General features: G+C 37.0%; 1 pseudogene; it reads left to right on the top strand.

Moving 5' to 3' along the window:
• LOC139029726 (solute carrier family 25 member 36-like) lies at nucleotides 1-27,913 on the top strand (annotated as a pseudogene).

The raw sequence follows: 27,913 nt of genomic DNA, 5'->3' as shown, positions 1-27,913 counted from the left end.
ATGCCCAAATCTGAATGCAGTAACCATCTTCCAAAGTTTTTCCAAAGCAGATACTGCCAGCTCCAGTCATCACATGTGAAACTGTGTCCCAGTTCATTCCAGGTAACTGTACACCAACATTGGCTTGCTCGTACCCTAAAGGGGTCTTTCCTACTTGACTGACGGTAGTAGACAAGCTCTGACTCCTGCAACCTGGCAAAAACATCTGTCATCCAGTGGCTGTATCATACCTTCTCCAATGAGATCCTTAGCCAAGTTCTGGAACTTTCCTTATTTAAGTTTGCTGTCCCTCAGGTATATACCCTCAGACAGAGTGTGTATTTTATAGATACATTTTTTATATTTTAATAATTAATCTCCTTTCATAACATAATCATTCTTTGCATCCCTTGTAAATAACTCTGTAGTTTGTGTCCTGATTAGAGTTATACATTATGTACCTCATCTTAAAAGAAGAGACTGACCCTTTCCAAAGAAGATTGACTTTTTGTTTTGTTTTTAGCCAAACTGACTCACATTCCAAACCATATAAGAATTAGAAATTAGACTACATCCTCACTGTTCTGACAGCATTTTTGATAAAGGAAAGTTTGTGTGATAAGAATAATAATTTCTTCATTGCACTATTGTTTTATATTTTTTTAATTTAAATTCCCAGAGGAATGTGGTAGAAAATGAGACAAGGTAAGTGTTAAAAATATCATTGTGTATTGTGTGAACTGAAATCCATGTTAATAAACAATTGTAAAATACTTAGATAATAAAGACAGTGTATAGTGCAAGAAGGACATTTGTCCTATGGATATATAATATGAAGCCAAACTGAGAATAAATATTTTGGCTTAAGAGTTACTTAAACTTTTTTTATGCCTTCAAATTTCTCTTATCTGGAGAATGCAATAAGAAAAGTATGTATTTGGAAGAAGGCATACAACCGTTTCTGATTCTTGACTTCTTTATCTCTTGTGAAGGAAAAAGCTACTTCCTCCAAGAGTGCAGGCAACTTTGGATTAGATTTATGAGACTTTAGGAAGATATTTCACATACATTGTATGACATGTGGATTTCTGTGGTAGAAGTGGTCACTACTATATTTTAGTGTGACTTGCTTCATGTTTTGATCTACTCATTTGAACACACCCTTGATTTTCAGAGATATAAGAAGCAATGACCATCTATATCTGTAGGCCCCAGCTCTTGGGATAGAAATTTCTACCCATCAACTTAGATATCTGTGCTTCCTACTTTGATCAATTATTTTTATTAGAATCATATATTTTACTGTACATATAAATTCTGAGTCTCCAACTTACAAATTATAAATTAAATTATCTTCTCCTCCAAAGTCTTAGGTGTTCTAGACTTGTAAAATTATACTACATATATTTTCACTAACACTCAAAAACTGGTAGAGCTTGTGTCAGGTTTGCCACAAATCTTCACTTTGTAAAAATGCAATATCTGCAAAATGTAATAAAGTGGATTGCAATAAAATGAGGCATACCTGTACATTTAAGCTGGAAGTGACACCATTCAAAGTTCTAGACAGAAAATAGAAGTGCAGAAGCATATACAATTCCTCTAAAACTTAAAAGTTTTCCTCATCTTATTTCTATCACATTTGAAAATGTGAAACTAAACCCTTTCTGAGTATTAAACAGTGAAGGAAGAAAAAAGTGTCCCCTATCCAAGAGGGATTGCACTAGATCACTGACTGGCAAACTATGTCAAATGAGCTAAATCTGGCCTATTGTCCATTTTTGTGAACAAAGTTTTATTAAACCAGAGTCATGTGCATTTCCATGCCATTTGTTTGCATTTTGCCGTCAGTGAATTTTAGTGTTGGAGAGGACCATAAAGATCTTTCCTTTTTATTCTCTTATTTCACAGATGAAGAACCTGAGGTTTAGGCAAGTTATGTGACCAGTTCAGTAGCCATTTATATAAAAAGAACCAAAAATAACATACAGCTCTTTTCACTTTGTTGTTTCACCCATTCTTTTTTTTTTCTAGCACACCTGGAGGAAGGCTGGGGAACTACTAGCTTGAGCCACTGGTCTGGCTTGATAATGACATGTGTGACCCCAAAGAAACTAGAGAAAAGTCTCCACCTGTCTTTTTCCATGTTATTGTGACCAAAGTGGCCATATATTATGTATAGGATACTAGGAGCCTCCAGCATCCTTGGTCCCTGAATGTCTCCATGTGGTAGAACTCCAGCAAGCTGGATTAGGGGAACATGGCATGAATTTGAAATGGACTGTACTTTGAAGAGTGGTCGAAGATGATGATTTAGAAGTCCCTGAACCTACCTCTCCCAATAGACACAGTGAATCTATACCTTTGTAAATAGCAATTTCTCTCAAAGAATACCCAAATGTTGATTGTACAGGGAGTGCACATAGAATGTGAGCATAGGAAATGGCAGAAAAGATGGAGAAACAGTATCCATAGTAACTCCATCCTCTATGTGGCAATCTGTAATAGTGGTATTGCTGAGGGGCCTGAGCACAGACTTGCCCACCCAGGTACACAGTGAAAAAAAGTCAGTAGTTTAAGTGGCACCTAGGCTATATGGGAAGTAAATTTATTTATGAAACCTGGAAATTCTGCCAAACAGGCAGAGAATTGCTGGAGTTTTCTCCAGAGTTGGAGGCATCATTGGTTGAGATCCTCTGGGATACCTCCTGGCCGTGCCTGCACCCCTCCCCAACCACATTACCAAGTTGGCTTTGGGCCAGGAACTGACCCAAATCAGGGCTTGCTGTAGTTCCACCCAGTCTGCCAAAGTTTCCAAGTGCATGCAGTCTACACATAACTACTCCTTCAAGACTACAAGTAGGTATTTTACCTAAATCATAGCAAAAAGTTAAACAAATGAGAAAAGAGAGGAATATGACCCAAATGAAAAAGGAAAATAAAATTACAGGAAATAAACTTCAGTGAAATGGAGATAAAAAATTTACCTGATAGAGTTCCAAAGAAACAGTCATAAGGCAGCTCACAACCTGGAGAAGAGAATGGAGAAACTAAGAGAGTTTCATCAAAGAGACTATAAAAAAAAAGTCAAAAAATACAATATATGATGTAAAAATATAATAGAAGGATTCACCAGCAGATTAGATGATACAGAGGAAAGAATATGCAATCTGGAAGATAGACTAGTGGAAATCACCAAATAAGAATGCAAAAAAAGAAGTTTTCAAAATAAACAGAATTTAAGGGACTAAGCATGCAACTACTATTAAAATTAGATAAAACTATCTACACAGAAAAATAAGGAAAATCGTATGGTTGCAATATTTAAATATATACAGAATATTCCATCCAAAAGCAACAGAATGCACATTATTTTCAAGTGCACAGGGAAAATTCTCCATAGTAGACCACAAGTTGGGCCACAAAAAAATCTAAATACTTGTAAGAAGATTGAAATAATATCAAGATTTTCTTTAACATTGCAAATGTATGAAATTAGAATTCAACTACAAGAAGAAAACTAGAAAAATACTGAAATGTAGAGATGTTAAGCAGTGTGCTGCTAAACAACCATTGATTTAACAAAGAAATAATAGAGGAATTTTAAAGAAAAATATCTGAGATTAATGAAAATGCAATACAACTGTCCAGGATCTATGGGACACAGAAAAAGCAGTGCTAAGTGGGAAGTTCATCTCAATACAGGCTTACCTCAAGACTTAAGGAAACTCTCAAATAAGCAATTTAAATGTACACTTGGAAAACAAAAAAATCTACAAGAAAAAGAAGACAAAAGTTACTAGAAGAAAGGAAATAGTTAATATAAGAGTGGAAATAAATGAAACAGAGACTAAAAAAGTCATAGAAAAATATGTGAGACCAAAAGTTGTTTCATTAAAAAGATAAACAAAATTGATTAACCTATATCCTGACTTATCAGTAAAAAGTAGAGTCCAAATAAATAAAATTATTTATGAAAGAAGAGAAATTACAACCAACACAAAAGAAATACAAATGATCATAAGGGACTTTGTTTAAAAAAATACATGCCAACATATTAGACAAACTAGAAAATTGGCAAATTCTTATAAACATACAATATAAAGAAATAGAAAACTTGAATAGACCTGTTACTTGTAACTAAATTGAATCAGTAATCTAAAATCTCTCCAAAACAAAAGCCCAGGTTCAGGTAGCTTCAAAGGTAAATTCTTCAATATCTATCTATCTCAACTTTTTTCCAAAAACTTGAAGAGAAAGAAATACTTCTGAATTTATTTCATAAGATCAACATTTCCTTGATAGCAAAAACAAAGGACACCATAAAAAAAAAAAAAAAAAGCAAGTTACAGGCCAATATCCTAAATAACATAGTTTTAATCATCTTTAAGAAAATATTACTGAACTGAATTCAATGACAAATTAAAAGGATCATAAAATATTATCAACTGTGTTTCACCCCAGGGGTGCAAGAATAGATTAATCCCCATAAATCAATCGATGTGATACACTGTATTAAGAAATTGAAGGATAAATATCATATAATCATCTCAATAGAGGCATAGAATTTTTTTGACAAAAATTAGACATTCATTTATGATAAAAACTGCCACCAAAGTGGGTATAGAGGGAAGATATTGCAACATAATAAAGTCTATATATGACAAACCCTCAGTTAACATAATTATGATGAAATGCTGAAAGCTTTTCCTCTAAGAGTAGGAACACAACAAAAATTCACCCACTCTCACCACTTTATTCAACATATTGTTGAAAGTTCTAGCCAGAGCAATTATACAGGAAAAGTAAATAAAATACATCTAAATTGGAAGGGAAAATATAAAACTGTCACTATTTGCACATGACAGGATACTATATTTCTCTCCCTATACATATAAAACACTAAAGTCCCCACTGAAAACCTATTAGAATTAATAAATTAATTCAATAAATTTGCAGAATGCAAAATTAATGTACAAAAATTAGTTGCATTTCTAGACACTAACACAGAACTATCAGAAAAAAAGAAAGCAATCATATCTTCCTGTTGGTCTTTTAATAGACCGGAACCTGGTGGTCTGGAGTCGCCGACAATAAAGAGAGACAAAGAGGCTGGTGTCCCCTGGTTTACGCAGAGAGCCAATGAAGCCCTGTTCTTAGGGCTCGCGCCGCTGCACGTGGGCACCAGGCGCCCTCTCGAGTGGGTGAAGGCACAGTGCGCCTCTCGAGAGGGTCTCAGAAGCCCGGGCAAGAAAGTGAGCTCAGAGGGCCTCCATGCTCCGAGGAATTATCCTGAAAGAGAGAGAGAAGGAAAGAAAGACACGGGGACCAAAGCTGTGATGGAGCAAAGGTGTTTTAATCAACATGGCGTGGGCATATATACTGTCTCACAAGGTAGCTACTCTCAGCAAAGATAACGATTAAAATTCCAGACTTACAAAATATAGGGCAATCCCTATCAAAGAGAGAGAGTTGTAAACAATCACTTTTTTACCCTATGGTTCATAAAAAGGAAGAGGGTACTTATCACCACAATGAGAAACTAACGAAGGAAACGTCTGGATTCCTCAGCCCCAGGAAAGGCGTGCTTCTCCTCTTAATTCCTGAATATTCAGGAATTAATAAGGACCAGAGGATTCCTGACAAATCCAAAATAGCACACAGGAACCCTCCTGTTAAATGCTTCCTGACATCTACCATGGCATCAAATATAATAAAATACATAGACATAAATTTAAGGACACATAAGACTTGAACTCAGAAAACTGTAAGAAACTTTAATCAGAAAGAAACTGAAAAAGACATTAATAATTTGAATGTTATTCTGTGCTCATAGATTGGAAGAATCAATAACATTAAAATGTACATATGACCCCAAACAATCTATAGAGTCTTTGCAATCCCCATCAAAATACCAATTTTTCATAGAACTAGTACCAATAATCCTAAAATTTGTATGGAAACACCAAAGACCTAAAGTAGCCAAAGCAAACTTTAGGAAAAAGAACAAAACTGAGATAGCATGTTATCAGAATATAAATAAATATAAAATATATAGGTATACTTTATATATAGAAAACAATCAAAACAGTATGGCACTGGAAAAAAAAATACAGACATACAGGTAAATGGAACAGAACAAAGAGTCCAGAAATAAATCCATTCTCATTTCCTCATTCAGTCTACAAGAGGAAATAATATACAGTAGGGAAAGGCAATTTATTCAAGAAATGGTGCTGGAAAAACTGGATATTTATAGGCAAAATAATCAAACTGGACCACTTTGACTCACTGGATATAAAACTAAACTCAAAATAGATTAATAACATAGTTCTTACTTACATTTAAGACCTGTAAGTTCTTATAACTTAATAGAAGAAATCTCCTAGAAGAAAACAGGGACTCTACTCTTTGATATTGGTCCTAGCATTATTTTTGGATACCTCTCCTCAGGCAAGAAAAACAAAAGCAAAAATAAACAAATGGGACTACTTCAAACTAAAAAGCTTTTGCACAATGAAAAAAGATATCAGCATAATGAAAAGACAACCTACTAGTGGAAGATATAAGCAAATTAGATACTGGATAAGGAGGTGATATCTAAAATATATAAACAAATCATACAACTCAATATGAAAAAAAATTCTGATTATCAAATGGGCAAAAGAGCCTGAATAGATTTTTTTTCCCAAATAAGACAGAAGTAGATGAATATGTATCTATATGAATATGTATCTACATGACTATGTATATATATTCAAAATACACATATATGCATAAATGTATAGAATATTATTCTTGCTCAGTCATATCCAACTCCGTGCGACCCCATGGACTGTAGCATGCCAGGCTTCCCTATCTCCCGGAATGTGCTCAAACTCATGTCCATTGAGTCAGTAATGCTATCCAAACATCTCATCCTCTGCATCCCCTTTTCCTCCTGTCTCCAATCTTTCCCAGCATCAGGGTCTTTTCCAATGAATTGGCTCTTCACTTCAGGTGGCCAAAGTATTGGAGCTTCAGCTTCAGCATCAGTCCTTCCAATGAATATTCAGGACTGGTTTCCTTTAAGATTGACTGGTTGGATCTCCTTGCAGTCTAAGGGACACTCAAGAGTCTTCTCCAACATTGTTCAAAATGTTCAAAATTGTTCAACATGTTCAAAAGCATCAATTCTTCAGTTCTCAGCCTTCTTTATGGTCCAACTCTCACAATCATACATGGCTACTGGAAAAACCATAGCTTTGGCTACATGGACCTTTGTTGGCAAAGTAATGTCTCTGCTTTTTAATATGCTACCTAGGTTTGCCATAGCTTTTCTTCCAAGGAGCAAGGATCTTTTATTTTCATGGCTGGAGTTATCATCTGCAGTGATGTTGGAGCCCAAGAAAAATTTCATTACTGTTTCCATTGCTTTTCCACCTATTTGCAATGAAGTGATGAGACAGGATGCCATGATCTTCATTTTTTGAAAGTTGATTTTAAACCAGGATTTTCACTCTCCTCTTTCACCTTCATCAAGGGTCTCTTTAGTTCCTCTCTGCTTTCTGCCATAAGGGTGGTGTCATCTTCGTATCTGAGATTGTTGTTATTTCTCCTGGCAATCTTGATTCCAGCTTGTGTTTCATACAGTCCAACATTCCACATGATGTTCTCCACATATTTGTTAAATAGGAGGGTGACAATATATAGCCTTAATGTACTGCTTCCCTATTTTGGAACCAGTTCATGTTCCATGCCCATTTCTGACTGTTGCTTCTTGACCTATATTCAGGTTTCTCAGGAGGCAAGTCAGGTGGTCTCGTATTCCCATCACTTTAAGTATTTTCCACAATTTGTTATGATCCACACAGTTAAAGACTTTAGCAAAGTCCATGAAGCAGAAGTAGATGTTTTTCTGGAATGTTGTTTTTTCAATAATCCAACAGATGTTGGCAATTTGCTCTCTGATTCCTCTGCCTTTTCTACATCTTGCTTGAACATGTGGAAGTTCTCAGTTTACTACTGTTAAAGCCACTTGGAGAATTTTGAGCATTAATTTTCTAGTATGTGAAATGAGTGAAATTGTGTGGTAGTTTACACATTCTTTGGCATTGTCTTTCTTTGGGACTGGAATGAAAACTGACCTTTCAGCCCTATGGCCACTGCAGGGTTTTCCAAATATGTGGGCATATTGAGTGAAGCAATTTAACAACAGTACAGTATATTACTCAGCTATTAAAAATAATAAAATATATTTATGGAAATATGAATGGACCTATAGTGTATAATAAATGAGATAAATCAAACAAAATAAAAGACATAATGTAACATTTCACTTACATGTGAAAAATAAAAACAAAATAAATGAATAAAACAAAACAAACAGACTCACAAATACAGCGAACAAACAGGTGACTGCCAGAAGAGAAGAGTGTTTGGGGATAGATGAAAAAGTGAGAAATTTTTCCAGTAGTAAAATAAATAATAATGGGAATATAGTATGCATATAGGGACTATCGTTAGTAATATTGTAACAACTACGCCTTGCGATGGATGGTAACTGGTCTTATCACAGTGATTCTGTTATAATGTATAAAGATGTCAAATCACCATATAATATTGAAGCTAATATAAAGTTGTAGCTAATTATAACTCAATGAAAAAATTGAAAGATGTTTAGGGATATTTAAGATTATTAATATTTGAAAATTAACCACATAGATAACAACTATTATTAGTACATTGTCATATACAAATACTCATCCTCTGGAAAAAAAAGAAAAAAATAGCTTATAAAATGCCAGCAAGATTTATGGAGTTTTCCTACATCAAGTTTTGTCTTTCATGAACAAGTCTTTTCAAGACTATGAAACATAGATTGGCAAATATTTTCAAATATGAAATTAATCCTAACATTTTTAAATTAAAATGGCTGGTTATAATATAACTCAGTGTAGCATATTGTTGCATATATGACTCTGCCCTTTTTAATATTATTATGTAGATTTAATATTAATCTTTTATAATAGGTCATTTATAATCATTATAATAGGTCTCTTCTGATGACATATCTATTTAGTTTGGAGAGAATTTACATAGGCTCTGTGAAGTGAAGTGAAAGTTGCTCAGTTGTATCCGACTCTTTGCAACCCCATGGACTCTAGTCTGCCATGAAATGCTCCAGGCAAGAATATTGGAGTTTGTTGCCATTCCCTTCTCCAGGGGATTGTCCTGACCCAGTGATCAAACCAGGTCTCCTGCATCAACAGGTGACATGCATAGAACTCCTTGGAAGGTGACATCAAATTTTTCCTTTGAATTTATATTTACACCTGTTATCTTGGCATTATGCTTATAATATTTTCCATTCATCCTTAAGTGTTGGGAATTAGACAATGAATTATACAATCACTCTATCAATAACCATTTTGACAACATTTTATCCCAACATTATATGTAGCAGAATAAGTGATAAAACCATTTTTTAGCTCGGCCATTGCATTTGTGAAAGAATTTAAGGAGAGATAGACATCAGGATGGGCATATTAGAAATCATCATCTCCAGAATTTCTATGGATAAGAAAATGTCTTAGAGTGAAAGCATCTTGAATCTTATCTACAATTTCTCATTGATTATTTTCTCACGATCTTATCTGTTTCCACCTGATACAAACATAACAGTCCCACAATTTAATAGAGAAGCCTTGGAACAATTCTGCAAGAGTTGCCATCTACAATGAGGACAGATTTTTTGGTAAATTTACTTTTGACTCTCACAACATAAATAGTGAGATGAACAGATGTATATAAGTTGACTTGAACTTATATATTAGAAGCAAATTTTAATACTTAAATTATCACAATTAGAAACCCACAATCCAGGAATATTAAGCAGCATTTTAATGACCCTAACAAAAAAATCTACTATGGAAAGGATAATTCCACTACCCTCATATAGTAACATCTAGAGGTTCTCCATAAGCTTTGTTAGTTAAAATTAAAAATGATAGAGAGATCTAAAGATATACCCAGAGACTGGTTCAAGTGCAATGGTGGAATGGAAGGATATGCATTCATCCCTCCTGTGAGAACACCAAAATCACAACCAAGTGTTGAACAACCATTAACAGGAGAATGCTTGAATCCACCGAAAAAGACAAAGACAAAGGAGAGACTGCAAGGGTGATGGTAAGAGGGGCACAATCATGATAAAATCAAATCCCAAACTCACCATGTAAGTGACCCACTAACTGGAGAATAATGATACAAAGAAGCTCCCCCACTGTAGTGAAGTTTCTGAGCCCCACATCAGTCTTTAAAGCCTGGGGATCCAGCAAAGGGACTGGGACTCCTCAGGGAACCTGACTTTGAAGGCTAGCAATATTTGATCATAGGACTTCCACAGGACAGGGGGAAACACAGACTATACTCATGGAGGGCACAAACAAAATCCTGTTGGTACCAGGACCCAAGGAAAGGGACAGTGACCCCACAGCAGACTAAACCAGACCTACATGCGAATGTTGGAGGGTCTCCTGTGAAGGCATGGGTCAGCAGTGTAGCTTGCTGTGTGGACAGGGACACTGGTGGCATCAGTCCTGGTAGATGCCCCAATGCATAGGCCCTCTTGGAGATGCTATTACCCCACCACTGAGCTGCATCACCTCAGGCCAGTCAACTAAGAGGGAGGGAGCACAGCCCGACCCATCAGAAGACAATTGCATTAAATTTTACTGGGTACATTCCTGCCTACCAGAACAAGACCCAGTTTTTCCCACCACTAGTTTATCCCTCCTCTCCAAAAGCTTACACAAACCTCTTAGCTTCATCCACCAGAAGGCAGACAGAAGAAACAATAACTACAATCCTCTAGCACTAGAATGAAAATCACAACACAGAATGTTAACCAGAATGAAGAGGCAGAGGGTTATGTCCCAGGTGAAAGGGCAATAAAAACCCCAGACAAACAATCAGGTGAAGTGGAGATAGGCAACCTTCCATAAAACATTTCAGAATAATGATAGTGAAGATAATCCAGGATCTCTGAAAAAGAATGGAGAAGATGCAATAAAAGTTTACTTAAGGCCTAGAAGAAATAAAGAACAAACAAAGAGAAATTAAGGATAAACTAAAAGAAATCAATATCAAAATAACTGAGGTATAAGAATGGAAAAGTGATCCGGAAGACAGAGTTGTGGAAACCACTACTGCAAAGCAAAATATAGAAGAAAATGGAAGAAAAAAAAAAAGCAAACAAATAGAGAGACCTTTGGGACAACACTAAATTCACAAATACTTGTATTTTGAGAGTCTCAGAAGAAGAACCAGAGATAGAATTGCCAACATCTGTTGGATCCTTGAAAAAGCAAGAGTTCCCAAGAAAACATCTACTTCTGCTTTACTGACTATGTCAAAACCTTTGATGGTGTAGATCACAATAAACTGTGGGAAATTCTTAAAGAGATGGGAATGACAGACCACTTGACCCACCTCCTGAGAAATCTGTAAACAGGTCAAAGAGAAAAGTTAGAATAGTACATGGAAAAACAGACTGGTTCCAAATGGAGAAAGAAAGAAATCAAGGTTGCACATTGTCATGCTGTTAATTTAACTTATATGCAGAGTACATCATGAGGAATGCTGGGCTGGATAAAGCACAAGCTGGAATCAAGATTGCCGGGAGAAATATCAATAACCTCAGATATGCAGATGACATCACCCTTATGGCAGAAAGCAAAAAAGAACTAAAGAACCTCTTGATGAAAGTGAAAGAGGAGAGTGAAAATGTTGGCTTGAAACTCAACATTTAGAAAACTAAGATCATGGCATCCAGTCCCAGCACTTCATGGCAAATAGATGGGGAAACAATGGAAACAGTGAGAGATTTTATTTTCTTGAGCTCCAAAATCACTGCAGATGGTGACTGCAGCTACTAAATTAAAAGATCCTTGCTCCTTGGAAGTAAAACTATGACCAACCTAGACAGCATATTAAAAAGTGAGACTTTACTTAGCCAACAAATGTCTGTGTAGTCAAAGCTATGATTTTTCCAGTAGTCGTGTATGGATGTGAGACTTGGACTATAAAGAAAGCTGAACAACTAATAATTGATGCTTTTGAACTGTGGTGTTGGAGAAGACTCTTGAGAGTCCCTTGGACTGCAGGGAGATTAAACCAATCAATCCTAAAGGAAGTCAGCCCTGAATGTTAATTGGAAGGACTGATGTTGAAGCTTAAATGCCAATACTTTGGCCACCTGATGGGAAGAACTGGCTAATTTGAAAAGACCTTGATTCTGGGGAAGATTGAAGGTGGGAGGAGAAGGGGATGACAGAGGATGAGATGTTTGGATGGCATCACTGACTCAATGGGCTTGAGTTTGAGTAAAACTCTGGGATTGATAATGAACAGGGAAGCCTGGTATGTTGCAATTCATGCTGTAACAAGGAGTTGGACACGACTGAGTGACTGAACTGAACTGAACTAAGAGGGAGAAGAGAGAGAGAAGGGATCTGAGAAAATATTTGAAGACATAATAGTTGAAAACCTCCCTACCAAGAAATAAGTTGATGAAATAGTCAAGAATATCCAGGAAGCTCTGAGAAGCTTCAGAGAATTCCAGACAGGATAAACCCAAGGAGGAATACTCCAAGACACATAGGAATCAAACAGACAAAAATTAAAGACAAGGTAAAATAATAAAAGCAATAAGGGGAAAATGGGAAATAAAATATAAGGGAACTCCTACAAGGTTATTAGCTGATTTCCCAACAGGTACTCTACAAACTGGAAGGGAATGGCATGAGGTATTTAAAATGATGAAAGAGAAGAAATTAAACCAAGAATGTTCTACCTAGCAAGACTCTCATTCAAATTTGATGGAAAAATCAAAAGCTATACAGACAAGCAAAAGTTCAGCACCATCAAATCAGCTTTACAAGATATGCTAAAAGGATTTTTTCTAGGCAGGAAACAGAAGAAAAGAAAAAAAAAAAAAAAAAACAACACTCACATCACATAAACCCAAAAGAATTAAGAAAATGGTCATAGGATCATGCACATTGATAATTACCTTAAATGTAAATGGATTAAGAGCAGCAATACAGATTGGCTAGGCAGATGAAAACATGTACATATAGGCACCTCCACTTACCACATCACTCTACTTAATCCGTCAAACTGCATGTGAGTTCCTTTTATTGTTAGGATAATCATGTTTCAATTGTATCTTCTATTTTCTGTCTCACTATTGATTGTGAAAACTAATAAACATCTTTTACCATTGTGACTATGTAAATATTATTTGTTCAATACCTTTATATCATGATTGGCCAACAGAAAAAAATGGAATTCTGTATCAAGAAAATTACCATTTAATAGAAAAACTTGTAATCACTTTTTGAAATCCTGATGCACATTAGAATTATCTTGGAATATTTTGAAAAACATAAATGCACAGGTATTGTTTGTCTTCCAAATTATTTTTAATATTAATTTCTTATTTTAATATTAGTTTCTCATTTTGATATTAATTCCTCATTTAAATGCTTTCTTCTCTGCAATCACTCTCTGAGTATTTTCAGTCTTTTAAGTTTACTGAAGCTTTCAATAATTAAGTCGAAGATCTCTGTTGGTTATTGTCACATTGCGCTTAAAATATGTAGGTTATTTTCAGTACATTTTGATATTGATTTCTAACATAATTCCATAGTGATAGGAGAGCAAAGTTTATATAATTTCAACATCTTTAGACAGTGAATTTTTTGCACCTTGTTTTATGTTCCTAGATATGTTCCAGTGTCTATAGCTTTACAGTTTATGGTAACTTGAATAGAATTTATATTTTTCTGTTGTGTGAAAATTGTATAAATCTTAATTATGATGAATTGGTTTGTAGCCCTTTTTGGGTCTACTGTTTCCTTCTACTTTTCTGTCTATTCATTCTATTATTTTTTGAGAGTATAATATAAAAAATCCAACTAAAATCTTTATTTATCAATTTAAAAATAATAATAGTAATATATAGTGGAACTAAATATAACTTTGTTCTGTATTTTCTAAGTCTCCTGCAATGTGTTAACATACCTTAATAATTTAAAAAGTTTTAAATTAAAACTGATAGGAGAAAATTGATGAAGTATGTGGCAATATGTGTGGGTAATCTAGATAGATGATAAAGACACTTCCAACTTTGCCTAAGTATTACATTATAATCAGATGAACCCATGAACAAATGCCTTTCCAAGTGATTCTCTAGATTGTGACTCAACTTCTGTGTCCTGTCTCTCATTTGGGGATTCATCATATGACATGGACCTTTAGCTTACACTGATATTAGATTTATCCTATCTGACTAAAGCACACTTTGTTTGTAATAAATTCACAAAAAGAGATCGCATAATGATTATTCTGTATACTTATAAATAAAATTTAAAATAAATTCTAGCTATTTTATTTAAGGTATGTCTTGGCAACAAGACTTTTGGTAACAGGCTCATATACCTCCATTATCCTTAATTATTAGCCCTAGCTTTCAGTTCTGTTCAGTTCAGTCGCTCAGCCGTGTCCGGCTCTTTGCTGCCTCATGGACGGCAGTACATCAGGCTTACCTGTCCATCACCAACTCCCGGAGTTCGCTCAAACTCATCGAGTTGGTGATGCCATCCAACCGTCTCATCCTCTGTTGTCCCCTCCTCTTCCTGCCTTCAATCTTTCTCAGAATCAGGGTCTTTTCCAGTGAGTCAGTTCTTTGTATTAGGTTTCCAAAGTATTGGAGCTTCAACTTCAGCATCAGTCCTTCTAATGAATATTCAGGGCTGATTTCCTTTAGGATTGACTGGTTTGACCTCCTTGCAGTCCACTGGACTCTCAAGAGTCTTCTTCAACACCATGGTTCAAAAGCATCTTTTCTTCAGTGCTCACCTTTCCTTATGGTCCAATTCTCACATCCATACATGATTACAGGAAAAACCATAGCTTTGACTAGATGGACTTTGCCAGCAAAGTGCTATCTCTGCTTTTAGTACACTGTCTATTTTGGTCATAGGTTTTCTTCAAAGGGGCAAGGATCTTTTAATTTCATGTTTTTAATTAATTAATTTCATGACTGCAGTCACCATCTGCAGTGATTTGGGAGCCAAAGAAAATAAAGTTTCTCACTGTTTTCATTGTTTCCCCACCTATTTGCCACAAAGTGCTGATTTGAATGTTGATTTTAAGCCAGGTTTTTCATTCCCCTCTTTCACCTTCATCAAGGTGTTCTTTAGTTCCTCTCTGGTTTCTACCATAAGGGTGGTGTCATCTTTGTATCTGAGATTATTGATATTTCTCCCAGCAATCTTGATTCCAGCTTGTGCTTCATCCAGCCCAGCATTTCACATGATGTTCTGTGCATGGAAGTTAAATAAACAGGGTGACAATATACAGCCTTCAATTAAAAATAAATAAATTAAAAATGAAAAAAAAAGTGTATATTGTAAATTTGAGGGAAGTCATATGAAAACTTTAAAGAACGTAAATGAAAAAATGATAAAAAATAAAAAAGAATGATGAAAAATGCTCACTTAAAACCAGAAATGACAAAAATAGAAAAAAATTAAACAATGAACAAATGCATGACAAAAAACTGTTAGAAATATAGCTATCTTTACCCAACTATAGCAATAGTTACTTTAAATATGAATGATCTAAACACACCATTAAGAAGATAGAGAAATTTAGGCTGGGTTTAAAAAGTAAAAGTAATACTGAAAAATCTACAAGAAACTCACTGCAAATATTGACTCAGATAATTTAAAAGTAAAGTAGATGGAGAAACATATGTAATTACTAACCAAATGAAAGTTTGTATAACTATTTTAATGTCAGACAAAGCTGTCTTTATAACAAAGAAAATTAAATGTAATGGAGGAACATCACATAATGATAATATGTTCAATTCTGCAAGAAGATGTAATTATCAAATCACACAGTTACATAAAGCCAATACTTGGGAGAAAATCATCATTTTTATGATATCCATAAAAGTTTCCTATGAAATAACTATTGATTGATTAATTTACTTAACATTTGTTTAAAATGTTTATGCTTTTGGTAATATCACTAAACTTTGGGGAAAAGTTCAGTAAAGGAAAAAAAAAATAGGTAGAAAACAATACCTAACTTAGCTGATGTAATAAAAATGTGTCAACTTCATTTTGCAGTGTTTTGATTGTATTATATGACTATTTCTTTCTCCAAGAGGTGTCATATCTGTTCTATTTGATACTTTTCATGAAACTAAAAGATGCTTGCTCCTTAGAAGGAAAGCATATTGAAAAGCAGAGACATCACCTACTGACAAACGTCCATTGAGTCACAGCTATGTTTTTTTCCAGTAGCCATGTACAGATGTGAGAGTTGGATCACAAAGAGGGCTGAGTGCTGAAAACAAATTATGTTTTTGAATTTTGGTGCTGGAGAAGACTCTTGAGAGTCCATTGGACAGCAAGGAGATAAAATCAGTCCATCCTAAAGTAAATCAACACTGAATATTCATTGTAAGGACTGATACTGAAGCTGAAGCTCCAATATTTTGGCCATCTGATGCAGAGAGCCAGTTCATTGAAAAAGACCCTGATACTGGTGAAAATTGAAGGCAAAAAGGAGAAAATGGTGGGAGAGGATGAGATAGTTAGTCATAAAACATGATTGGCTCAATGTACAGGAGTTTAAGTAAAACTCCAGGAGATAGTGAAGTACAGAGAAGCCTGGCATGCTACAGTCCATGGCATCTCAGAGTTGGACATGACTCAGTGAGTGAATAACAATGGCAATTTAGGCATGAGTTAAGAAATTTTATAGCTTCCAATTATTGAACCATGTGATACTAGCTAGTTTCATCTTCTTATATTTGAATTATCCTTAATCAACTTCAACTCAGTTAAATTTTACTTTAATAATTTTAGATTTCAAACTAAATGCAATTCTTTATAGATATCTTGTATATAATACAAACATATTTCCCATTTTCCCAGATGTCACTGACAGCCTCTAATGTGGCCCTCAATCATGTCCCAACATGGTATTCATGACTTTGTACAATTCTCTCTAATTCAATATGGCCTGAATATCAGATCAGTTCAGTTCATTTGCTCAGTCATGTCCAACTCTTTGCAGCCCCATGGACTGCAGCACTCCAGGCCTTCCCATCCATCACCAACTCCCGGAGTTTACTGAAACTCATGTCCATTGAGTCGATGATGCCATCCAGCCATCTTATTCTCTGTCATCCCCTTCTCCTCCCACCTTCAATCTTTCCCAGCATCAGGATCTTTTCCAATGAGTCAGTTCTCCACATCAAGTGGCCAAAGTATTGGGGTTTCAGCTTCAGCATCAGTCCTTCCATTGAATATTCAGGACTGATTTCCTTTAGGATGGGCTAGTTGATCTCCTTGCTGTCCAAGGGACTCTCAAGAGTCTTCTCCAACACCAGGGTTCAAAAGCATCAATTCTTTGGCACTCAACTTCTGGAAAAGGGAATGGCAACCACTCTAGTATTCTTGCCTTGAGAATCCCATGAACAGTATGAAAAGGCATAAATATAGTGACTCCTAAAAGAATAACATCCATAAAAGTGATGGATTGTCACTTACAATAGAAATGATGTTACAAAATTAACGTAGCTTTTATCCTGGATGCACTTTCTTACCCTTACTGGCTCACTCTGAAAGCAGCCAGCTAGCATGTTGGGAAAGCATCCTCTTTACCAATTAACTCTTCAAATGAGACTGAAGTCCTGGCTAAAAGTTTGAATCCAACATCATGAAAAGCTTTTAAACAGAGGTTTAAACTAAGTCCTACACCACAGAAACTGAGATAATAAATGTTTGTTTTAAGTGGTCATATCTTGTGTTGCAGTAACAGATAATTCATATAATGGAAAGTATAATCCACAAGAGCAATGAAAGAGTAACCATCATTGCTACAACATCAATAATTTTACTTACCATACCCAGTTGTGGACAGGCTCTGTAAAAATGATCTTTAACTTGGATTTTGCAGAAAGAGTAAAACTCTGGGTCAGAGAACAAAAAATTTGAATTGGTAATATATGCAACCAGGAGGGGCGGCTGTGAGAAGATACCCCTCATCCAAGGTAAGGAGCAGCAGCTGTGCTTTGCTGGAGCAGCTGTGAAGAGATACCCCACTTCCAAGGTAAGAAACCCAAGTAAGATGGTAGGTGTTGTGAGAGGGCATCAGAGGGCAAACACACTAAAACCATAATCACAGAAAACTAGCCAATCTGATCACAGGACCACAGTGGTGTCTAACTCAGTGAAACTAAGCCATGCCATGTGGGGCCACCCAAGACGGTTGGGTCATGGTGGAGAGGTCTGATAGAATGTGGTCTACTGGAGAAGGGAATGGCAAACCACTTCAGTATTCTTGCCTTGAGAACCCCATGAATACTATGAGAAGCCAAACTGATAGGATACTGAAAGAGGAACTCCCCAGGTTGGAAGATGCCCAATATGCTACTGGAGATCAGTGGAGAAATAACTCCAGAAAGAATGAAGGGATGGAGCCAAAGCAAAAACAATACCCAGTTTTGGATGGGACTGGTGATAGAAGCAAAGTCCAATGCTGTAAAGAGCAATATTGCATAGGAACTTGGAATGTTAGGTCCATGAATCGAGGCAAATTAGAAGTGGTCAAACAGGAGATGACAAGAGTGAATGTCAACATGCTAGGAATCAGAGAACTCAAATGGACTGGAACAGGTGAATTTAACTCAGATGACCATTATATCTACTATTGTGGGCAGGAATCCCATAGAAGAAATGGAGTAGCCATCATGATCAACAAAAGAGTCTGAAATGCAGTACTTGGATGCAATCTCAAAAATGACAGAATGATCTCTGTTTGTTTCCAAGGCAAACCATTCAATATCACGGTCACCCAAGCCTATGCCCCAACCAGTAATGCTGAAGAAGCTGAAATTAAATGGTTCTATGAAGACCTACAAGACCTTTTAGAACTAACATCCAAAAAAGATGTCCTTTTCATTATAGGGACTGGAATGCAAAAGTAGGAAGTCAAGAAACACCTGGAGTAACAAGCAAATTAGGCCTTGGAGTATGGAATGAAGCAGGGCGAAGGCTAATAGAGTTTTACCAAGAGAAGGCACTGGTCATAGCAAACACCCTCTTCCAACAACACAAGAGAAGACTCTACACATGGACATCACCAGATGGTCAACACCGATACCAGATTGATTATATTCTTTGCAGCCAAAGATGGAGAAGCTCTATACAGTCAGCAAAAACAAGACTGGGAGCTGACTGTGCCTCAGATCATGAACTCCTTATTGCCAAATTCAGACTTAAACTGAAGGAATTAGGGATAACCACTAGACCATTCAGGTATGACATAAATCAAATCCCTTCTGACTATACAGTGGAAGTGAGAAATAGATTTAAGGGACTAGATCTGGTAGACAGAGAACCTGATGAACTATAGACAGAGGTTCATGACATTTGTACAGGAGACAGGGATCAAGACCATCCCCATGGAAAAGAAATGCAAAAAGGCAAAATGGTTGTCTGAGGAGGCCTTACAAATAGCTGTGAAAAGAAGAGAAGCAAAAAGCAAAGGAGAAAAGGAAAGACATTCCCATTTGAATGCAGAGTTCCAAAGAATAGCCAGGAGAGATAAGAAAGCCTTCCTCAGCAATCAATGCAAAGAAATAGAGGAAAACAACAGAATGGGAAAGACTAGAAATATCTTCAAGAAAATTAGAGATACCATGTGAGCATTTCATGCAAAGATGGGCTCAATAAAGGACAGAAATGGTATGGACCTAACAGAAGCAGAAGATATTAAGAAGAGGTGGCAAGAATACACAGAAGAACTGTAAAATAAAAAGAAGATCTTCATGACCCAGATACTCAAAATGGTGTGATCACTCACCTAGAGCCAGACATCCTGGAATGTGAAGTCAAATGGGCCTTAGAAAGCACCACTATGAACAAAGCTTGTGGATATGATGGAATTCCAGTTGATCTATTTCAAATCCTGAAAGATGATGCTGTGAAAGTGCTGCACTCAATATGTAGCAAACTTGGAAAACTCAGCAGTGGCTACAGGACTGGAAAAGGTCAGTTTTCATCCCAATCCCTAAGAAAGGCAATCCCAAAGAATGCTCAAACTATGGCACAATTGCACTTATCTCATATGCTAGTAAAGTAATGCTCAAAATTCTCCAAGTCAGGCTTCAGCAACTTGTGAACTAAGAACTTCCAGATGTCCAAGCTGGATTTAGAAAAGACAGAGAAGCTAGAGATCAAATTGCCAACATCTGATGGATAATAGAAAAAGCAAGAGAGTTCCAGAGAAAACATCTATTTCTGCTTTATTGACTACGCCAAAGCCTTCAACTGTGTGGATCACAGTAAACTGTGGAAAATTCTGAAACAGATGGGAATTACCAGACCACCTGACCTGCCTCTTGAGAAACCTGTATGCAGGTCAGAAAGGAATAGTTAGAACTGGACATGGAACAACAGACTGGTCCCAGATAAGAAAAGAAGTATGTCAAGGCTGTATATTTTCAGCTTGTTTATTTAACTTATATGCATTGTACACCATGAGAAATGCTGGGCTGGGAGAAGCACAAGTTGGAATCAAGATTGCTGGGAGAAATATCAATAACCTCAGATATGCAGATGACACCACCCTTATGGTAGAAAGTGAAGAAGAACTAAAGAGCCTCTTCATGACAGTGAAAGAGGAGAGTAAAAAAGCTGGCTTAAAGCTTAACATTCAGAAAACTAAGATCATGGCATCTGGTGCCATCACCTAATGGGAAATAGATGGGGAGACAGTGGAAACAATGTCAGATTTTATTTCTTGGGGCTCCAAAATCACTGCAGATGGTGACTGCAGCCATGAAATTAAAAGACGCTCACTCCTTGGAAGGAAAGTTACAATCAACCTAGATATCAAATTAAAAAACGGAGACATTACTTGGCCAACAGAGGTCCGTCTAGTCAAGGCTATGGTTTTTCCAGTGGTCATGTATGGATGTGAGAGTTTGACTGTGAAGAAAGCTGAGCACTGAAAAATTGATGCTTTTGAACTATGGTGTTGAAGAAGACTCTTGAGAGTCCCTTGGACTGCAAGGAGATCCAACCAGTCCATCCTAAAGGAGATCAGTCCTGGGTGTTCATTGAAAGGACTGATTTTGAAGCTGAAACTTCAATACTTTGGCCACCTCATGCGAAGAGTTGACTCATTGGAAAGAGTTGACCCTGATACTGGGAGGGATTGGGGGCAGGAGGAGAAGGGGATGTCAGAGGATGAGATGGCTGGATAGCATCCCCGACTCAATGGGCATGAGTTTGAGTAAGCTCTGGGTGTTTGTGATGGACAGGAAGGCCTGGCCTGCTGCGATTCATGGGGTTGCAAGAGTCGGACACGACTGAGCAACTGAAGTGAACTGAACTGAACTGAATATGTGCAACTAATAATTAACATAATGGGAAAAGATAGATATTATAGTCCTCTTTATTATTTGAAGTCCATGGAGCACAAGTGACTAATGTATAGTAAAATGTAAAAATTGAAATCCTCAGCAATGAATGTAACTTGAAAATCCTCTCTGCATGTAAAATTCAGTTTGGTATCAGGTGGCTGAAAACCAGATATTAACTGGAATCTATCTTCCCATTTAAATACTTCTGAATACATCTTGTAGAACTTCAAAGTCATTTGTGTGCAAAGAGTTTATGCATGCTAAGTCACTTTAGTTGTGTCTGACTCTTCGTGAGACCCTACATAGCCTGCCAGACTTCTTTGTCCATGGTATTCTTCAGGCAAAAATATTGGAATGGGTTGTCATTCTCTCCTCCAGAGGATCTTTTCGACCCAGGGATCAAATCTGTGTCTCTTATGTCTCCTGCATTTTCAGACTATATATATATTACTTATAATACAGATCATACATGCATATTTCTAATACTTCTGACTTCTAGAATCATTCATGGTTCCCATACACGATGCTATGGTAAATAGATAGTAATGTTCTCTTTTCTTCACCAACAGCAGCAAGACAAATTTAAGTGAATTTAGTACTCAAAAGGAAAGTTGCACAGATAAATTTCCACTGATTATTGCTTTCTTTTTGAATTCCAAAAGTTTATTTCACCTTCTTACACCATATGATTATTTATTACTTATATAGAAAAAAAGTAAGTTTTTTTTTTCCTAAAAGAATAACAGAATGAAGGAAATAAAAGAGGCAGGAATATATCATCAGATATTTATAGACACACCACTGTTGAGAATGAATACCAGTGAGAGACAATGGAATCTATTAATAAGTATCTACACTATCTTTACCCATTACGCAGAACTAGGGTGAAATCATTGAAGAAAGTTTTAGTTTTGTTTTAAATTCAAGGATAAATTAAACACACAGTGGTTAAAAAAAAAAAAAAAGGAATGATTCTCTCTTGATGTATCTTAAAAGCAGTGCAAAATTAGAACCAAGCCAAGTCCTAATGTGTAAGTTCTCAAAAGACAAGTCAGTTATGAATAGAAAACCAGAGATCGACTGACTGGTAGCTAGAGTTCGGATCACAAATCTGTCTTGTATTTTTTCCAGTCTCCATAGTCCTGAGACAGAGGAATGTTGGAAACATAGAAGTACCCTGGGTGGAGATGGGCTCTGAAAGTAAAAACACTGTGATTCAGTAATGTCGTTAATTATAAACTACTATAATAATGAACATTTCATTGACAAAAAACACGTGCATTTTTCAGCATGCAGTGATGGTCAGAAGTGGCCACAGGACTGGAAAAGATTAATTTTAATTCCAATCCCAAAAAAGGGCAGTGCCAAAGAACGTTCAAACTACCCTACAATTATATTCATTTCCCATGCTAATAAGGTTATGATCAAAATCCTTCAAGCTAGGCTTTAGCAGTATGTGATGTGAGAATTTCTAGATGCACAAGTTGGATTTAGAAATGGCAGAAGAGCCAGAGATCAAATTGCCAACTTTCATTGGATCATAAAAAAGCAAGGGAATCCCAGAAAAAAAGAAAAAAATCTTATCTGCTTCATTGACAACATTAAAGGCTTTGACTGTGTGGATCACAACAATCTGCGGAAAATTCTTAAAGATGTGGGACTACAGTACAACCTTTTCTGTCTCTTGAGAAACTTCTATGCAAGTCAAGAAGCAATAGTTAGAACCTTACATGGAACAAATGACTGGATCAAACTTGGTAAAGGAGTATGGCAAGGCTGTATAATGTCACCCTGTTTATGTAACTTCTATGCAGAGTACATCATGTAAAACTCCAGGCTGGGTGACTCATAAGGTGGAATCACATTTGCCAGGAGAAATATCAACAACCTCACATATTCAGAAGATACCACTCTAATGTCAGAAAGTGAAGAGGAACTAAAGAGCCTCTTGATGAGGGTGAAAGAGGAGAGTGAAAAAGCTGATTTAAAGCTCACCATTCAAAAAGCTAAGATCACTGCATCTGATGCCATCATTTCATGGCAAATAGAAAGGGAAAAAGTGGAAACAGTTACAGATTTTATTTTCTTGGGCTCCAAAATCACTGCAGATGGTGACTGCAGCCATGAAATTATAAGATGCTTGCTCCTTGGAAGAAAAGTTATGACAAACATCAAGAGCATATTAAAAAGCAAAGCTATCACTTTGCTGATAATGGTCCATATATTCAAAGCTGTGGTTTTGCCAGTAGTTACATATGGATGTGAGAGCTGGACCATAAAGAAGGCTGAGCATCGAAGAATTGATGCTTTCAAATCGTGGTGCTGGAGAAGACTCTTGAGAGTCTCTTGACAGCAAAGAGTTCAACTCAGTCATCCTACAGGAAATCAACTCCGAGTATTCATTGAAAAGACTGATACTGGAGTTTTAATACTATGGCCACCTCATGCAAACAGCCAACTCATAGAAAAAGACCCTGATGCTAGGAAATATTGAAGGTCAAAAGAGAAGAGGGCAATAGAGGATGAGATGTTTGGATAGCATCACTGACTCAACGGACATGAACTTGAGCAAATTCCAGATGGTGAAGGACAGAGAAGCCTGGCATGATGCAGTCTGTGGAGTTGCAGAGTCACACATGACTTAGTGACTGAACAACAATAGTAATGGTCTACTAAGTTCAGAACTTAGTAGAAAGTATTCAGAGTCATACTGGGAATAAAAGGTGTGATTGTCCAATCTGGTGAGTGGAAACTAAAACTTAAAAATTTATAAGATCAAGTATACAAATTGCAATATAAATTAGCATCTAGAAGCAACAATTACAAAATGAATTGACACCACAGGTGCTATCTACCTGTCCTAGGCATTGATAGCTTTGTTTAGAAATTGTGTTTCAAATATACTTAAGGTAATCTCTTAGTGCTTTTCTATTAATGCTTCTTTTCTTATGAAAGGTCCCATTTGCCTGTGAACGGCGGTCAACTGGAGCATCTCCTTGGCATCTCAGGTTCATCCTACAGCTAGACATGAGTGGTTTTATTAGAGCCTTTGCCGTATTGTGTCTGCCTCTGTCTCAAGCTCTTTGAGGAGCAAGGGCCATGTGGGTGGGGATGAATGATGTGCTCCGTCCGGCCTCTGCCTTTCTCTCCTCTTCCAGCCTTTCTGTAGAGGGTCAAGTGTGGGGCGAGCTCTCCCTACACTTCATGTCCTCGCTACTACAAGGTAGGGGGCCCTCCAACCTCAGAGATGTGGCCGTCTGATGTTTTGGCCTCAAATTTCCATCTTTGTTTTTTTTGTTTCCTATCCTGGTGCCAAAATTTTATATAAAATTCATTATTTAGAATGTCTATATCCTGAAATAATTTATAGTTAAACCAAATACATTGTAGGGATTATCGATGCATTTAGGCAAGTACCCAGCCTCACAAAACCACTTTTAAAGACAGTTTAGAATATCCTGTATTAGAAAATTATGTAAGAATTTACATTATTATATTCCCTAAACATAAACAATTACATTTACTACATTACAGATCTCTTTTTAAAGGCTACCATTTCCTGAAGACTTTCTATATCAGAGGCTTCATAAATGTTTCCTCTCCTAGAGGGCATAACATTGGTACAGGATTACATGGACTAAAATAAATGTTCAATGTGTGAGTTGTGAAGTTGTATTTGGAGCTTACTGAGAATTATAACCTGGGAGGCAACCTCTCAGATAGCTTTGAGGGACTGCTCCAACAAGACAGGGCATGGTCATTGGTACACATGACTTTGGTGAAGGAGGGTACATGCAGTCAACACGCATTTTAGTTGAAATTTGCTGCTAATTACAGGGAGCACATGTGTCCATTAACAGTTTTAGTGCTTTTCTAGACATGAGAAGATTCAAGAAACTGGGCTCATAAAAATCTCCTGAAAATATCTAAGTATCTGAAGGTCTGTTCTGTCAATTTTTCCCAGAGTACAGAGTATCTCATTCTTGACCTCCACCCAGAACTCTGTCAAGGGGTGATGAAGGTCAGTGGCTGCACTGGCTGGTGACTTAATCCTTATAGAGCCAGATAGCAAGTGACAGCCTTTAGTTCACATTTGATAGTATTTTAATTTTAAAGTTTAAAGGAACTCAGTGTGGTTATTGACTAAAATTACAAGTTTATTTGAAGAGGTAGGATTTAAACTCAGATCTCTTCTCTCTAAAGTCTGAAATCTTTTCTAAATACCACTGAAAAGGAAAGAAAGTAGAAAAAAACAAAATATCATTTAGAGATTTAGTCCATCATGCCAGGATTTGCAATACTATAAATTATGTTTTAACATACGAAGAAATTTAGAGAACATAGGACATGAGAGAGTGAAACTAAGTTATTTTAAGATTATCTGTGTTTAATTTGAGAAATTGAACCAATTGTATTGTGTTGGTCAAAAAATAAAAATAGACACATTCCATTTTCAATTAAAGTAAAAATTTTAAAAATATATATTTCATTTTCACAAAGAACTGTTTTGAACCATTTCCTCACAATTTTGTCCCACCACCTACTGCCATTCTTCGGGAAACTTCATAACGCCATTCTCCCAGAACTTTTTCTAACCTTTTTTTAAGTAAAGAACTGTTCCAGGTATCTCTTACAGTCTTCCAGGGAGTTTAAATGTTTTCCATCAAGATAATTTTGTAAATACTAAAATAAACAACCCTCTAGCGTGAGCACTGGGCCAGGGTGGGAGGCGGCGAGAGGCCGGCACTGGCTCCTTCCGCAGCTGAGTCTCCATCCGCGCCCCTCGCCGTCCTTGGGGCGCCGGGTGCTCCAGGCCCGGCAGAAGCTGCGGCCTACGCCGGCGGCCAGATCCGCGTCCCGCCTCAGCGACCGGAGGACACGGAGAAAGGAGGAGCCAGAAGCACCTGTTGGCCAGCGGATGTGGAGGCGCAGTGGGAGCCATTCTGACATGTCCGCTGGAAGTTGTGAAAACACGGCCGCAGTCATCTTCTGCGACACCTTGTATCTCTGCAGTTCAGCTGAGCACCATGGCCGGAGCCAGGGTCAGTGGAGTCGTGTCTCCTGGACCTCTCCATTGTCTGAAGGGGATATTGGAGAAAGAAGGGCCTCAGTTCCCTGTTTGGAGCATTAGGCCCCAATTTGGTGGCGGTGGCCCCTTCCAGAGCAATATACTCTGCTGCTTATTCAAACCGCAAAGAAAAGTTGAATGGTTTATTTGATATTGATTCTACCCAGGTACACATGATTTCAGCTGCAATGACAGGCCTTTACTGTATATTTCTTCCCGAGAAAAGAGTGAGATCGTGTCATCTCATGCTCCCCATCTGCAGGTCACGTCCAGCATGGACTAACTTAAACCTCATTTTACCACAATCACAGTGACCAACCCCATTTGGCTTTTAAAGACCTGATTACATCAGTTCTAATGAGATGGATGAAACTGGAGCCCATTATACAGAGCGAAGTAAGCCAGAAAGATAAAGACCATTACAGTATACTAACACATATATATGGAATTTAGAAAGATGATAATGATAACCCTATATGCAAAACAGAAAAAGAGACTCAGATGTATAGAACAGACTTGTGGACTCTGGGAGAAGGCGAGGGTGGGATGTTTCAAGAGAACAGCATTGAAACATGTATATTATCTAGGATGAAACAGATCACCAGCCCAGGTTGGATACATGAGACAAGTGCTCGGGCCTGGTGCACTGGAAAGACCCAGAGGGATCGGGTGGAGAGGGAGATGGGAGGGGGGACTGGGATGGGGAATACATGTAAATCCATGGCTAATTCATTTCAATGTATTACAAAAACTACTGCAATGATGTAAAGTAATTAGCCTCCAACTAATAAAAATAAATGGGAAAAAAAGAAAATAATGCTTTTGTAAAGAGAAAAAAAAAAAAGACCTGATTACAGCTTGATGCAAGGAACCGTGGGGAAAGCGAATGGTGGTTTCCAACGTGTCTCTGTAGTGTGTCAGACAGATGGACTTAGAGGATTTTATAGGGGCATGTCTGCTTCATATGCTGCTATATCAGAAACTGTTATCCATTTTGCTATTTATGAAAATATTAAGCAAAAACTACTGGAATATAAGGCTGCTTCTACAATGGAAAATGAAGAAGAGTCTATAAAGAAGTGCCAGATTTCGTTGGAATGATGCTAGCTCAAAAACGTGTGCTGCAAGTATAGCATATCCACATGAAATAGTAAGAACAAGACTGTGTGAAGAGGGTACAAAATATAGCTCCTTTTGTTCAGACATTATCTTTGCTTGTTCAAGAAGAAGGCTCTGGGTCTCTTTACCGTGGTCTGATAACTCATCTGGTGAGACAGATTGCAAGCACAGCCATTATAATGGCCACCTATGAGTTGGTGGTCTACCTGCTCAATGGATAGCGCCGCCAAACTGCTGTGCTATAAAGAGGG

Source organism: Odocoileus virginianus, chromosome 19 (assembly GCF_023699985.2).
Source record: "Odocoileus virginianus isolate 20LAN1187 ecotype Illinois chromosome 19, Ovbor_1.2, whole genome shotgun sequence".
Taxonomy (NCBI): Eukaryota; Metazoa; Chordata; class Mammalia; order Artiodactyla; family Cervidae; genus Odocoileus; species Odocoileus virginianus.
This window is presented reverse-complemented; position numbering and strand designations above follow the sequence as displayed.